The 14524-nt window shown below is 34.6% G+C and overlaps 1 protein-coding gene across 5 annotated transcripts in view; it reads left to right on the forward strand.

Annotated features, from left to right (window-relative positions):
* The window catches only part of PRR16 (proline rich 16), a 382721-nt gene that overhangs the window by 139451 nt on the left and 228746 nt on the right, over positions 1-14524 (forward strand). The window contains exon 1 of one of the 5 annotated variants that reach the window (XM_055386525.2): positions 5507-5676. The exons of 3 other annotated variants lie outside the window; for them this stretch is intronic. The gene's annotated coding sequence lies outside the window, so the exon portion shown is untranslated. Of the gene's footprint in view, positions 1-5506; positions 5677-14524 lie in introns of those variants that run through there. One more of the 5 variants, XM_055386529.2, reaches the window with a different exon arrangement.

Raw genomic sequence — 14524 nt, forward strand, 5'->3', positions numbered from 1 at the left:
CTAAATAAGGTATTTAGTGCTTTATGAATTAAATTCTTTTGAAAATGTTGCGTGGTATATTTTATAATTTTATAGATATCTGTGGAGAAATATCCTAAAACCATATATTTTGTTAATGAATTATTGAATATTAATACCATATTACACTGCTCTTAGTGAATCATTTGTATCATCACAAATAAAATTTTAAAAATTTGGGTAGCCTTAGATTTGATCTTTTTTTAAAAAGACTTTCTTTAAAACACATTTGATTCCTAATTCCCAAACTTAAATTGAAGGAATATGTCATTCCTCAACAGCTTGAAAAGTAGGATGTGTTCTTGCCAATTTCTTATTAAGTAATTTAAAATACCCCCAGAGGCTCTATTTTGTATTGATTTTGATAGCACGGTTAGGTGATGGTATGGCCTTCTACTATTAAGGTCGACATGGACCAGCATTTGTTGAGTTCTCATGATGAAAAGTGATTTTCATACGTTATTAATTCTGAGACCACTGGCATAAGGGTATTTTTATCACTTCCATTTTACTAGTAAGGAAGCTGGAGTTAATAACAGTGTTGCAACGTTAGTGGCAGAGCCCATGCTCTTAAGTATCATGTTGCTCTATATCCATATTTAGTGTAACAAAGATCTACTCACAATCTGCTGATAATTACATCACCACACTTCTTAGAATACAGTGGGAATGGTTATATACATAAGCATGGTTAATATTCATTCAATACACAATGGTAATGATGTACCTGGTGGATTATGAAAATACTGCAAATTTGTATAAATCAAAATTAGTTGTTGCTCCATAGTGCTCCCTCCCTACCACTCAAAGTCTCTCCCCAGTACCTCAACAGGTCTTCCATCATTAAAAACTAGAAGATTCTTGATTGCCTGGTATTAGCAGGAACCAACAACAGCATGCCCCTGTGCTCAGGCCCAGGTTGTTTCTGAATGGCTGATTTGGTCAATTGATTTGAAATCAATTTCAAATCAATTTGAAATGCAGTTTGAAATCATTCCTGCATGTCAGTGTTTAACTTGAGGAGACAGGTATCATGATTTGTTAACTAACACTGCTTAATCTGCTGAAGTAAAAGCACACAGTGTGAAGATGAACAAGGATTCAGCTAGAGATTTTTTTTTCAGTTCTTAGGAGAATTGAGAGTGAGCATGGAAATTCAGTCATCTCAATGGAAGTGATGCAGGGCAGTCAAGCCCCTAAACTGGGACTTAGCCTGGAAGGGTTCTTGGCTTCACCCAGAAAAGACCTCAAGGGTGGCCCACTGGTAAAAGAAAGCAATGTTATTAAGTGTTCAGTAGAGGTGTTTCTCCTTGGATAGCAGCACTAACCCATAGGCCGTGTCTCCAGAGTGGCAGTATATGGGCTATCGGCTAGTTATATTGATACTCACTCTTAGTTACATGCCAATTAAGAGAAGGTCATTTAGAACTTTCTAGAAAAGAGATGGGGAGTTGCTGGAACTATAAAAGGTAAGTTTTGAGATGTTGCTATGGTGCATTGCCATGGCATTTGTAAATTGTCATGGTGCTGGAGGGAAGTGGGAGTGTCTTCAATGTAATGAGCAGTTAGGGCAACTAGAGATTCCTTTTGTCACCATCTCCAGGCTTCACCTGGCTTGCTCATTGACCAGATCCTTCTCCAATTATTAGCATGCTCAGAACCAGAAAAAAAGTGAGGCCTATCTCCTACCTCAAGCAGGCCTTGATGAATTCTAAAGAGCCCAAACCATTATCCATTTCCAAGGCTGGCAAAATACTCCTAGAGTCTTAAATCCTTTGTTCCTGAGAAAGTACTTTAAAAACGGGTGGGTGGCAATATGTAAATTCTTGGTATATAATCTTGGTTTCCAAGTGAGACAGGAAACAAGGATACTTCACCGAATCCCATACACTCATGGCCTACTTAAGAAGGTTGGCTGAGTCTCTCTAAACTTAGAGCCTCTGTTTACTTTTATATATGTTTCTGCCCTTGGAAGGCAAATTATCCTCATTTCAATGCATTTTCATTTTTTTTTTACAGTAGTAGCTACTATCTTTTGGCATTATCTATAAGAACATAATTTATAACAACAAGGTTGTGTTTTGTTATCTGCCACAGGATGTTAAAAGAACAGAATGTCAGTCACTGAAGTGAGCAAAGTACTTACTTATTTGAAAGTACTTAAAAACTTCTACAGCAAGTCCTTTCATACTGTGAGACTTGTAAACATTCAAAGGAATGTGAAGATCTCTGAGTCTATATGGATATAATATATACTTATTTCTTCAGAAATTGATTAAAATGCTCAATGAATTTACTAATTTTTATAAAAAGAATGCACCCATACAGGCAGTAGATGAGACATGTTATTCAATTTTCATAGGAGTTTACTTTAGCAATATGAAAAAAAAAGCCAGATAATGAGAATAAAAATACCAAACTTTATGATGAATAACTATGATAAATTATAGATTTAGGATGAGTTTCCTCAGCCTCTGTTTGCTGGCAATGACAGTGCTAAGTCTAAAGAGATACTGAGGACAGTAGAAAGTGTTTTTCAAGTAAAGAACCTTGATTTTAGAAAAAAACACAAACATGTATGGCCCTCTTTTCAAATACTGTAGATAGATCAGACATGATTTACATAACCATTTACTTTGTTTCCTAAACTGTACCTACTTCTCAGTAACCAACTGTAAATATATTCACTTTCTTGATACTCAGCAATGCTTGCTTACCTGAGCACATGTGACATTATTTTTTGGAGGTAGATATGTCAGTGTTTTCTATTCAGTATTTTTACATTATTGCTACAAGTCTCTCCTTAAAGCTCAGCTAGCCTTTAGTTACAGTTCTTTGAGCAAATTTTTAGAACAATCAATAATCAAAAGAAAAATATTGAAAAATAGTGTGCACTTTTCACTACTGGCTAAACGTAACTTTTTCACTTTAGTTGAATCAGGGTTGTTTTAAAGATAAATTGGGATGTGTCTAGAAAAATAACAACTCAGTTATTTTAGGCTGTTTGTGTTCTTTCTGGATGACAGAGTAACTTCAGTTTTAAGGGTCAGATGTTACTATTAGCCCTCAAGTTTTGTGCTTGTTCTTTTGTTGTCCTGGAACTATCTTTTATCAGTAGAACTGGAAATGAATTAGGGCTTGACATGTTCTTTTCATGGATTGATTGTAATGTATCATTGTGAAGGCATCTGACTTGCTATTGGCCAAGAGGTGACTAAGGAATCAGGGAACAGACAGTGATATACACCACTGCGTGACTGCCATCCTGTCTGTTTTTAGTATGATTCCACAAATTTGATTTTGATGCATCGAACTGAGTTTAAACACACTGATACCTGAGTGCTGAAAACATTGAGACATGCTGAAAATAAACTGTCGCCTCTTACTATCTTTTCATGCATGTACACACACACACACATGCACACTCATCTATCCATTTGACTTCGTTTCCTATTATAAAGCCAAGTTGCCATTCTAAAAGAACATATTGACCTGTTTTCCTCATACCTCCGAGTTGCCTAAACTTGCATGTTTCTCTTTTATTGATTGATTGATTGAGAGAGGCTCCTCCAGGCTGTAGTGTGATGGGGTGAATACTGCTCACTGCAGCCTCTACTTCCTGGGTTCAAGTGATCCTCCTGCCTCAGTCTCCCAAGTAGCTGGGTGTATGTGTGTGTGTCACTTCACCCAGCTAATTTTTTTGTTTTTATTTTTTGTAGAGATGGCATATCGCCATGGTCTTAAACTCCTGGGCACAAGCGTTCCCGCCTTGACCTCTCAAAGTGCTGAAAATATCGTTGTGAGCCACCACACCCAGGGCCCAGGCTCCTTTATTCTTTAAAAGAGACACTTGTTAGAGTAACCTTTTCAAAACACAAATTCCAGTGTGTCCTTCCATTATTAAGAATTGGAAGTGGCTCTCTGTGGTCTGTTCCATCAACTAAAATCTCAGACTGGGTTGTAAGACCCTTCTTTATCTCTGGTCTTTCTATTTACAGAAACATTTCCACTATTTTTTTATTGTCTGCAGGACTCAGGCAGGCCTCCTTTCTTTCCTTCAGAATATCTTATAATTTAGGAGCTAAACATCTCATGGCTAAAGTAGATAGGGTGGGACACTAACAATTACAGTAAAATTCAAATCTCGTAAGCTTATTATATTTTATGGGTACATATTTGTTTTACCTTGACTTTAGGTGATTAATTTGAAAATTAATTAATTTAACAAATGCTTATGGAACACGTACTATCCACAGAAACATTGCCAGACACCTAGGGATACAATGCAGAGTAAAAGTAGTCAAGTCTCTGACTTTCTGGAGTTTATGTTTTATCCTGAGGTACTAAAATTTTATAATTCCTCACAGAAATGTACAGTTGTAACTCTCATAAACATGGTAAAGGATGACTAAGGGGATGTGGCCTACTGAGGAAAATCAGATCAAAACTTTCCTAGAAGAAATTGGAGAATGGATCAAAATTAACTAAATGACAAGAGGAGATTAGTATATGCTAAACAGAGAAAATGTGATTCATAAAAATGTTATTAGAAAAATGAGATATTGCACAGGATGTCCCATAGCATTTATTTGTCATTATTACTAGAAAAGCATCTTCAAGCAAATAGTCCTGTATTCCTGCTTAATAACCCCTCTAAATATGAAGTTCAAGACATCCCAACATTTTTTGAGAAATAATGGATCTGCATGTTGGGTTTGAATAGCTTGTCTTAGTTTTTCAAAACAATTGAGTAGAATAGAAATTACTTGACTGTAGCAAATATGGAAAAGCCCAAAGAAGTAAGTGACAAAGTGTGGGTTATGTTAATTTTACATGCACAGGGTGTAGGGCATTCCTGAGTTCAGTGGTGAATAACTGAAGATGAAATAAAGTTTTAGAGAGCAGCTACACTCCTATTCCACTCTGATGAGAGGAAGAACATTTCCATTGCCTCTTGTGTTGATTAAGACCGACAGAAATGAGTGGACTTCAACGCATACAGTAAAAGGGTGTTTGAAAAATGCATCATCTCTGAGTCAGGCCTGGATTTGAATCCTGGTGCTGTTATGGAGTGACTTCCCCATTGGAAAATAGAAACAACACAAAGAGGATTAATTAATATTTGTGTAAGTGCTCTGCATAATACCTTCAACAAAGCCATTTCCACCATTATTTTGTGTTTTTCTTAACCCTCATTCCTTCCTTTCTCATTGTTAACATGAATTTTAAAATTCAGTGTGCCTAAAGCAGGGAAGGACAGAAATTGGCAGATGCCTGATTATTTCAGTATTTTCATTCCTCTTTACCAGCTCTCAATACTGTTTCCCCTTTTTGTTTACTCAAGTTTACTAAGTATACCTGACAAAAAATTGTATATATTCAAAGTATACAATGTGATGTTCTGATACATGTAGACATTGTGAAGTGATTCATACAATCAAGCTAATTAACATATGTAGAACTTCACATAGTTAACTTTGTGTGTGTGTGATGAGAATATGGAAAATCTACTCTCTTAAAAATTTCAACTGTATAATACGTTATTATCTGTAACTATAGTTACTGTGCTGTGCATTAGGGTTCCAGAACTTATGCACCCTTTGAACAACATGTCTTCATTTCCCCGTCATCCTTGGAAATCTTCTACTCTATATTTCTGTGAGTTCTACTTTTTAAAATTCTGTATATAAATAAGATCATGCTGTATTTGTCTTCCTGAGTCTGGCTTATTTCTCTTAGCGTAATATCTACCAGATTCATCCATGTTTCTTCTTTTAAAAGACGAATGAAAATTTGACTTTTATAGTCAGATGAGCTTAAATTGAAATGCCGGCTCTTTCGCTAACTGGTTGTGAGACCGTTAGCCAGTTCTATCATTTCACTCGCCGCTTCATCGTCTATTAAATGTGGATAATAAGAACTGCCTCATCAAGTTGTTGTTCTCTTAGCATAGGGCCTGGCATATAATCAATGTATGATGAATGCATGGTAGTTTCTTTTGTATACTGGAAATAAGTCAAACTTAAAGTTAAGCTTTAGCAAATATCACTGTGTGTTAAATGCAATGTTTTCTACGAACTACCAATGATTGTTTTGATCAGTGGTTAAGACCTGTGCATGTATATAAATGTAGGATATGATGAACATGCTGAAGAGAAATTGCTGTTGATGTGGAACTAATGTCAATGCAGGGGTGTGGAGAAAGACCTCGGTTGCACTGGAAGGGTTGCTTGGCTCACTAGAGAGAAGATACTAGTAGGTTCTCTGACTTGGTAGAACAGGGTCTCTTGCTATGCTAGCATCATGTCTTCTACACTTAATAAATAGCCACTATTTGAGTTCATGGATGAATATTTTCACCAAGAATTCAGCTCAGGATATACAGAGCATCTCATGGACTTACTTTCTCATTTAGGACCAGAAAATAACTTTCTTGCTGAAGGAGCCATAAATAAAAGTGAGTGTTAGACATCCTCTCAGATCCCAATTCACAATCCTCTATGACATTTGAGGACATATAAAAGTGACATGTATCTTTCATAGTAGTGGCAGGCTATACAATGAGTGAACCATTTTCAGAAGACCACGTGAACCTCTGAAGTTTATACTGAGTCAAGATTCAATTTATATTTTTCAAAACCTCCCATGGCTCTTTTTATTGGCACGGTTAAAAAGACATTGTTGTCATTGGGAGGTATTTCTTTTTTCAGGCTCATTATATTGCCTCCAGTGATTGCACTGGGAACTAGGTGCTTGATTCTTATTGACGTTTGCTGGGATTATCATAAATATGACCTATAAAATAGAGTAACTATAAATGGAGTCAAAACAATAAGGCGTACATATTATTTTGGACAAAGTCAGATGGAAATTGTAAGGCAGTTACTGAAACACAATATTTATCATTTTTACTATTTAGAATTTATCCCATTTATATCATTTTAAGATAAACTTGCAAATAAGAATATATTTTCTGATTGTATATAGATTATTTCTAGCTTGTTCTGAAAAAACTGACGTAGTTGTTTGTTTTTAGCCAAAAACAGTTTTAGAACATTCTTGTCAATCAAAACTAGTATTTTTCATATATAAACTAAACCATATTTTTTGGTTGTGGAGCATCCTTGTGGAAATGAACCGCATGCATTTTTTCCTGCAATTTTCTAAGCTTATGCAAATTGTATCTTACGGTAATGAAAATTTTGCCAATGAAATCTTTGAGAACATCATGACTGTCGTTTTTGTTTCAATAATGTGTCATACCTGAAGTTATTTGGCACACATTTCCTATTGATTTTGAAAGTCATTCCCTGCATGTTGATAGTGAAAGAAAGATTAGAATTCAAATGGGGAGACCTGAGGTCTGAGCTTACCTCTGCAACTAACCAGTTATATGATCTTCACTAAATATTTTCAACCCTCTGGATGACATAGTTCAGAGAATGGACCACATAACTCCGAACTCAGACTACTTCCCTTTAAATCATTTTCTTCCCTTTAGTGAAAAATAAAATATAATGAAAGGTATATAAAGGTTAGTATTCTTGCAAAATTCTACATGGATTTATTAAACCATGGTTTGAGGATATAAAAAAAAGCAGTGATGACCAGAGTATATTGTAGATTCCCTAAGAACTAATCTCATCACATTCATTTAATGTTTGGTAGGACTACTAAAAAATAAATTAAGGACTACTCTGTGCCATAACTTGATATTAGTGAGGCATTTTACAAAGGGTCTCATGTTACATAGGAAGGACTGTTCTCAAACCCAGGAAGAAGGGTTGTTTTGGATTATTGTCCACAGTTCATCAAACACATAATCTTTCCAAATAATGATGCATGCAGGCCTGAATTTTGGCAGCTTCTTGATTTTGTTGTGGAAGTACTTTCTCTTGTTTAAAAAATAATTTTCAATCTGAATATCTTTATTTTCAAGGTAAATATACTCCATTGTCTTCACAAGGTATTTGTAAGATCATTAGATCATTATAATCTTTTTTTCTTCACATTCTTGCAGAGAGATTTTAAAGCCAAACTCACAGCAACTAGTGAATCATTTTCAAAAGTTGGTAATCTCTTATTATGTTTCAAAGCAATATGTAATATGTTACTAACACATACAGACATAATAACTGTCTTTCATTCCGCAATTCTGATTGTGTGTTGAATTTTTTCTAGTTCTCTACACCACAATCAATTATCATGCTTGAAATAATAACCTCAATGACATTACAACTTGGTATATAATTACCAATGGAAAAAAACATACTCAGATTATATCAACTAATAGTAGTCATTGAATGAGATTGGATATAGGAAATTTTCTAGCAAGTCATACAGTAGGAATTCAGTAAATATTCTACTTAAGTCTAACTGCCAACACCTTCTCTAGTCATGCTGCAGTAAATTCTGTTTTGTTTTGTCCCTTTTTAACATTTTTTAAAATTAGTTAAATCCATGGAATGAATACTAACTAAATTCACAGATAATACACAATCAAGAAAGAATAGTAAACATACTGAAATTTAGAATCAAATTTTTAAAATCAAGTTTGTTTAATGCTTGTGTGGAAAGAACCAGATGTGTAGGCAGGACTGTCATCTAAGATTTTGTAGGTTCTCCTTGCAGACTCACCTTGGGAGGATATTTGCCAATATACTCTGTGCTTTCTTTTACGGGGGTGTCCATAAATATATAGCATTTATTTGCTTGTCACATTTACAACATCATTTACAAGATTACCATCTGAAATGGTGGGCAGAAATCATGAACACATTTAACAGAGGATTTAAAATACTAAACTAATATTTTAAAAATTAAGTTATGTAACTGTAGAATGGGCAAACATTTTTTAAACAAAACTAGGTATTAAAGGACTTTAAGGATTGTTTTGTTAATATTTAATGAAGGTATGAGACAATGGAATAGTAATACAGGAATTCAGGGATAGGAAGAAAAGGTAATAATAAAATTGAAATTGCAACTTGGATTCAATCTGAGAGGCAATTCTATTGCCTGAATGGGGACAAGACTGGTCAGATGTAAATAAGAGAACTAGCATTTGTGACTAAGGACTATGTTTTAGATCTCATGTTAGTTATTTTGCATATAGTATTTCATGTAAGTCTCACAACAGCCTAGATTCCAGCCTTCCCAGCTTACATTAGCCAGAGTAGCTCTACTGTCCCCAGTTTAATAGGACAATAATCTGAAGTATTGCAAGTTAGGTTGGGATTGGAAGGAAGGAACATACCAGAAACACCTCTCATAATTTCTTAAGAATTTTCTTGAACACAAGAAAGATACCTAAACACAGCAGAAGCAGCTACAGCATATCTTTCTTTGTCTCCACATTCCAGTAAGGGGAAGGCATGAGAGAGACACTCTCCATTTGGGGAGCATGGTACTAGCATTGAGGATGAAGCCAAATGCTTGCTAGGTCACTGCTCCTTTATTATTATGCAACTTTATATTGCCATTTTGAGAGGATTTATGTTAATAATCTCTATACATTCTTTCAAGAGAAACTTTTAAATATCTAGTGTTTATTTATTTATTAATTTACAGAGCAAATTCAGCATTCACAAGGCTATATTCTCATTCATGGGAAGGCAGAGTTGATTTTCTCATTCAGAACATTTTCTCTGCTCCAAATTTTTCATATTCTAACAAGCTCTTTCATCCCATAGGTGTCATATAAGATTTATTTGAAAAGAATCGAGCACTGTTAAAAATAAGTCAGTTTTGAATAACATTGTTTTGGACCTGTCAGCTTAGGCTGCCACGACAAAATAATATAAACCGTGTGGCTTAAGCAATGGGAATTTATTTCTCTGCTCTGGAGCAAGAAAGTTCCAAGTCAAGGTGCTGGCCAGTTTGGTTCTGAGTAAGCATCTGCTTCCTGGCTTACAGAGGGAAGTCTTCTTGCTGTATTCGCACATGGTGGTGGGGTGGGGTGTGTGTGTGGGAGAGATAGAGAGAGAGAGAGAGAGAGAGAGAGATATCTGATCTCTCTTCTTCAAGAACACTCATCCCATCATGGAAGGAGGGGGCCGTATCACATGACTTCATCTAAACCTAATTACTTCCCAAAGATCCCACTTCCAAATGCTATCACTTTGGGGTTAGGGCTTCAACATATGAATTTTGGCAGGACACAAACATTTAGTCCACAATAAGGCCTATCTATAAAATGGGTAAGTTCCTGGTTTTTCCAGATTGTAGACACAATCTTCTATATAACCTAGAAAGGTTTTTTTGTTGTTGTTGTTATGTTTGAGTTTCTAAAAAAAAAAAAAAAAAAAATTCCAATAAGGCACAGTAAGGTTTTTGTTTTAGTTAATGAAAGACAATCCTAACCATTGTCACCTTTATGTTTTCATCTTGAAAAATTGATTAAAAAAGACTTTATTTCCATGGACAGAAATTGTATGTCAGCTAAGTAATATTCTTTGAATGTAAACATCAAACTTTTCACCTGTACCATACTGAGATTCAGAGAATGCTGAAATGGAAAATTTGCAATTTAAATGGCATACAATAGAACTATCTCAACTCTCCTTTTTTTTTTTTTCTACTCCAAAACATACAGAAAGCATGTTTTGAAGTCCAAAGAGAAACTTCAGTAAACAACTCGCCTATTCTCCAATTACCAGTGAGCTTTTAGTGCCATTTCTACCAGGGTCAATTTCATTGATTTTTTTTTTGGACCATGCTATCCAGATGAAAACATTAAGCAATTTACAAAACCATTGACTATCTGGAGGTCTGTATAATCTGTAATTTAATTTATCCAGTTGGCTTTTTGGGGTGCAGTCTTGCTCAGACTAACCAGGAGCCCATGTCAACTTTCACGTTGATAATTTCTGTGATCACAATCCTTCAGCTCCAGGCCATTATTTCTCTGCTTTCCAGTATACATCTCTGGGACTGACTTGATTTGCTTTAAGAATTAAACAGATGCAAAGCTATTTCCTGAGAAGAATACTGGTATAGCCTGTAGATACTCATTTATACTACCACCAATTAAAGGAAACCAAGGCTCTATCTTTCATTTTCTCAACAGTTTCATCTTTGCCATTTGCATGGAAGAGTGTTGCTGGCACAGCTTGTATGTTTTTATTCAATTCAGGTAAAAAGAAACTCCCTCTGAGCAGATAAATTATAAAAACCCTCTTCTTCTGGGTTGACTAGCCTATTGCACATCTTGGAAACTGGAGAACTGGCTAGATTTCTGCCCTCACTAATCCTCAACCAGCTCTCTTCAGGGCTGAACCTACAAAATCATATGTGGAATCCTTGCTTACTTGCCTGGTCCTTTCCCCAAACATTATTAAACAACTTTCTTTTCAGCTCTGAATTGTCTGAGAGTTCCCATAAATAACCAGTAGACCCAACTGCTACATGAAAAAAAAAAAGTCATCTAGGGTATGTTTATTTTAGAAGATTCTCCACTATTCATTTCTACTACATTATAGAATAGCCTTTATAGACCCAGATGTAACACTGGACCCTGGGTGTTTACTGAAGATTGCTATGACACACAACAATAAAATTTCTTAATTTCTTGAAATCTGTTGAAGACAGGTGTTGTTTATGAAGGGGGGAAATTTTCTTAAACACTCATAAAAATTTTTCAGGTCTCAGAACCAAGAAATATCTGTCTTTTCTGAGGTATTGATATATTTTTCATAAAAGGAAGTTTTCAGTAGTAAGTAGGAAGTAATTGTAAAATTGAAATTCTAGATGTAATTTCCAGTTTTTTGCTTGTTTGATATAGTTTTCCTCAGAGTTTGTATAGCTCTAAATCTAAATGTATACTTGCATATATCTATATAATACATATGTACTTTTTTCTCCCTCTTTATATTTTCTTCTACTTACATGATATTTGATTTCATTGTATCTGTGTTCTTTTTGCAAATTGCTTCAAATGATCATTACTAATACAACTAATTAAACTTGCACTGATGTGATGGAAAAATATATGCATTAGGTTTCAGAAGATCTGGGTTCAAATAATTCACCCTGTCATTAGTTATTTTTGTGACTCTGGGCAACTCTTTGGTAGTTCTGGTGGTTCACTTTCTCATGCAAAACAAAGGGTTTGCTTACATATAGTTGCATTTCCTATGGTCTCTTTTTATTCTTAACTATGGATTTTATTATATCATTACATTTCAATCCATTAAATACTTTGAAAAAGAAATATGAACCATATCTGATAATTAGATTATTGACAATTTGAAATTATTTAGCATCTCTTGAAATAACATGCTTTAATGTAGATACTTCTGAAAAATCATTTTGGAACTCATGCTACTTGGAACCTCATAATGTTTAGAAAATATTTCAAATTTGGAGAGGGGGAGGACATAAGGTGTTGGGTTAAGGTTTAGATTTAATAGCACAAAGTATAGGTTCTTGTTAGAAATTAGGCATATTACCATCTTCAGGGTTTTTAATTTTTTTGTGGGTACATAGTAGGTGTGTATATTTATGGGGTACATTAGATGTTTTGATACAGTCATGCAATGCATAAAAGTTCCATCATGGAAAATGGGGTATCCATCTCCTAAAGCATTTATCCTTTGTTTTACAAATAATCCAATTATACTCTTTAGTTCTTTTAAATGTGAAATTTTAAATTATTTTGACTATCGTCACCCTGTTGTGCTGTCAAATACTAGGTCTTATTCATTTTTCTAATTATTTTTTGTACCAATTAACCATCCACACCTACCCACTACTCTTCCCCAACTACCCTTTTCAGCCTCTGGTAACCATCCTTCTACACTCTGTCTCCATGATGAACTCATCATGTTTTGATTTTTAGTTACTACAAATTAGAACATGTGATATTTGTCTTTCTATGCCTGGCTTATTTCATTTAGCAAAATGACTTCCAGCTCCATCCATGTTGTAGAAAATACAGGATGTCATTATTTTTTGTGGTTAAATAGTACTCCGTTGTGTATAAGTACCATCTTTTCTTTATCCATTCATCTATTGATGGATTCTTAGGTTGCTTCCAAGTCTTGACTATTGTGAACAGTGATGCAACAAATATAGGAGTGCAGATATCTCTTTGATATGCTGATTTCCTATCTCTTGGTGTATACCTAGAGTGGGATTGCTGGATCACATGGTAGCTTTATTTTTAGTTTGTTAAGGAACCTCCAAACTGTTCTCCATGGTGGTCATACTAATTTACATTCCCACCAACAGTGTACCAGTGTTGCCTTATCTCCACATCCTTTCCAGCAATTGTTATTGCTTGCCTTTGGATAAAACCATTTCAACTAGAGAGATTATATTCCACTGTAATTTTGATTTGCATTTCTCTGATGATCAGTGATGTTGAACACCTTTTCATTTGCCTGTTTGGCACTGATATGGCTTCTTTTGAGAAATATCTATTTAAATATTTTGCCCATTTTAATTGGATTATTATTTTTTTTTCCTGTAGAGTTGTTTGAGCTCGTTTTATGTTCTGGTTGACAATTATTTGCCAGATGGGTAGTTTGCAAATATTTTCTCCCCTTCTATGTGTTGTATCCTCACTTTATTCATTGTTTCTTTTGCAGTGCAGTGATTGTTTCTTTTTAACTTGATGTGATCCCGTTTGTTTCTTTTTTCTTTGGTTGTCTATGCTTGTGGGATATTACTCAAGAAATTTTTGCCCAAGCCAATGTCCAGGAGAGTTTCCCGAATATTTTTTTGAGTAGTTTCGTAGTTTGAAGTCTTAGATTTGTCTTTAATCCATTTTGATTGGATTTTTGTATGTGATGAGAGGTAAGGGTCTAGTTTCATTCATTCAGTATATAGATATCCAGTTTTCTCAGTACCACTTATTGAAGATTTATTGAAGATACTGTCTTACCTAGTTTATGTCCTTGGTACCTTTGTTGAAAATGAGTTCACTCTGGATGTGTGGATTTGTTTCTGGGTTCTCTATTCTGTTTCTTTGCTGTATGTGCCTGTTTTTATGTTAGTACCATACTGTTTGGTCACTATAACTCTGTGGTATAATCAGAAATAAGGTAATGTTTTTGGTAATTGTTTTTTTATCAGGGTAGCTTTGGCCGTTCTGGGTCTTTTGTAGTTCCATATAAATTTTAGAATTATTATTATTTTTCTGTATCTGTGAAGAATGTCATTAGTATTCTCATAGGAATTGGCGTTGAATCTGTAGATTACTTCGGGTAGTATGAACATTTTAACAATGTTGATTCTTCCAATGCATGGAGCATGGAATATCTTTCTAGTTTTTTGTGTCCTGTTCAATTTCTTTCATCAGTATTTTATAGTTTTCCTTGTAGAGATATTTCACTTCTTGGGTGAAATTTAACTTTATGTATGGCTATTGTAAAATAGATAATTTTTTATTTATTTTTCAGATGTTTGGTATTGGCATATAGAAATGCTGATTTTTGTATGTTGATTTTGTATCTTGTAACTTTAGTGAATTTGTTGATCAGTTCTAATATTTTTCTTGTGGAGT

Source organism: Gorilla gorilla, chromosome 4 (assembly GCF_029281585.2).
Source record: "Gorilla gorilla gorilla isolate KB3781 chromosome 4, NHGRI_mGorGor1-v2.1_pri, whole genome shotgun sequence".
NCBI classification, from domain to species: domain Eukaryota; kingdom Metazoa; phylum Chordata; class Mammalia; order Primates; family Hominidae; genus Gorilla; species Gorilla gorilla.